Source organism: Oreochromis niloticus, unplaced genomic scaffold (assembly GCF_001858045.2).
Source record: "Oreochromis niloticus isolate F11D_XX unplaced genomic scaffold, O_niloticus_UMD_NMBU tig00006539_pilon, whole genome shotgun sequence".
NCBI classification, from domain to species: Eukaryota; Metazoa; Chordata; class Actinopteri; order Cichliformes; family Cichlidae; genus Oreochromis; species Oreochromis niloticus.
The window spans coordinates 83,182-85,212 of NW_020328055.1; the positions used below are offsets into that span (position 1 = coordinate 83,182).

General features: G+C 35.7%; 1 long non-coding RNA gene across 1 annotated transcript; it reads right to left on the minus strand.

Moving 5' to 3' along the window:
- Positions 1 to 261: 261 nt before the first annotated feature.
- On the minus strand, positions 262 to 1,286 carry LOC102076531 (immunoglobulin lambda-like polypeptide 1). The gene is made up of 3 exons (XR_003218076.1): positions 981 to 1,286; positions 568 to 879; positions 262 to 440 (listed from the first exon to the last, which is right to left on the minus strand). It is a non-coding gene; the product is annotated as an immunoglobulin lambda-like polypeptide 1 (long non-coding RNA).
- Positions 1,287 to 2,031: the final 745 nt, after the last annotated feature.

The following is a 2,031-nucleotide window of genomic DNA, read 5'->3' on the forward strand; positions in this document are numbered from 1 at the left end:
GTAGAGGTCACATGAGGACAGTTGTTCCCTTCAGCAGATCTGGGCAAGATCCTGATTTCTATGGAGTTTAAACTGGAGAACAATGAAACAAAGCAGAAATATTATTTAAGGTCCTCTTTGGTCATAAGATGTCTGAATTACCTGTAATCTTAATATCATCTTACCTGCAATATTTATAGTCTTCTCAGCAGATGTGACGCACTTTTGCTCTCCTCTGCATGTTATATGCTTTACTTGCTTCCTCTGACTCAAGAAAAAAAATTACTGATAATAAGAGTTGTGTTTTACTCTCTGCACATTTCTTTCATTTGTGGCGCCAATCTCTCAGCCAGGAGATCATGGCATCAAAATTAGTGTGGACCCAACATGTTCCTTGCACATTAGAGTCTGACGCTTAAGTCTTGAACTTGGGAATCTCCACATGAATGGAAGGTGAATTTCTGTGGAATTAAAGAAAAAATGCTAATTAATAAACTTTATCTTAAGACTGTTCTTAATTTTTTCAAGATATACCTGCAAATGTGTGTGTTGAATATGGGCTTTGAGACAGTAGCTGTAAATACTTACTGTGACAAATGCTTATTGTCTTCTTATATTCAGTATAATTGTGATTAGCTTTGCAGGTAAAAGTTGATCCTTGTCCCCACACTGAGAGTTTGCTGCTCAGGCTAAAGGTTTTCTGCTCTGTCCCTTCACTTTGTAGCTTCGTTCTGCTTGGCTTCTTGTTTTGGCACAGTGGTGATTTATCCTGAAACCACTCCAAAGCCAGTTTGTCTGGAAAGAAGCCATTTAGGGTCCAGATGAGCCTTATTGGTAAGATTCCAAATTCCCCATCCGAGACTGGGTACAATGTGATGTTTGGCGACACAATCCATGGCACTGAAATAAAGAAGAGATTAATTTGATTTACTTAACTCATTATAAATATCATGTGTGAACACAACAAAGAAAATCATTAATCTTATCTAAGTTATACATACCTTCAGATTCTGGTAAATGTTCAGTAAGGCGAAAATAGGGCAGGAAGTCTGTTGCACAGTTGTTATGCATGATAAGGCAGTGTGATCAGGGCAAGCAGCAAGCGGAAGCATTGAGTAACAACCAGGTCTCAAAAAAGTACCAAAACACAAAAGTGAAAGAATGCAAAGAGCAACAGAGCATCACAAACAGCAGGTGTGAGGTGTGTTTATGCCAGTAAGAGAAACAAAGTGCACATTTAAATTTCTCATATCAGTTTGCATGTGTACCACATCCATATTTTCTTATCAATTTGCCAAAGATTTTAGTTCTCAAATCTTGTAACAATAGACTAAAATGCAACCAGTTTTAAAAGCTTCCATTTTGCATATTTGGTATCACATGGGCTGCTGATCCCAGCGCTGTGGATGTGGATTGGCCTGTAGTATCTAATAATAAGAACTTTTAATCCTTTTTTTGTTTACTATATTTTAAGCATCTGTGTAAAGCATATGAATTATTCACTGTTGCCCTTTTCTTAGTGTAATTCTAGCAGCCACTGTCAATATCTGATCTAATATCTGATCTGATAAATTCTTCTGTAAATCTTATGTGAAGTTTTTTAGAGAAGAAAGATTGCCAAGTGTGATTAGCGTTTATGCCACACGTTGTTTATGTTTTTTAAATCATGTGTCTGTTTTAAAACACTGCCTGAACATTTTTTGAGTTACACAGTTTGCAGTACCAATAAGACCCAATTTAGCTGCTCTCTCTTCTTGTCTTTGGAAATTTGTCACTTTACAGGTTATAAAAGGAGAGGATGTAACACAAAAACATCCCTCAGTAGATAACTCATGCAACAACAGTCTACAATGTTGAATTTTCTTGAATATCTCATTTTTACACTAACTAAAAGTTGGGACGAAGAAATTACCGTGTATTAATATTTACAAAAGTTCTGAAAATGAGAAAAACTAAAATATATTATTTTCTTGAACCATAATACACCAAACATTGATTATCAGATACATGTAGTCAGAATAGAATAAAGACTATTCGATTTTGTACAGCTGT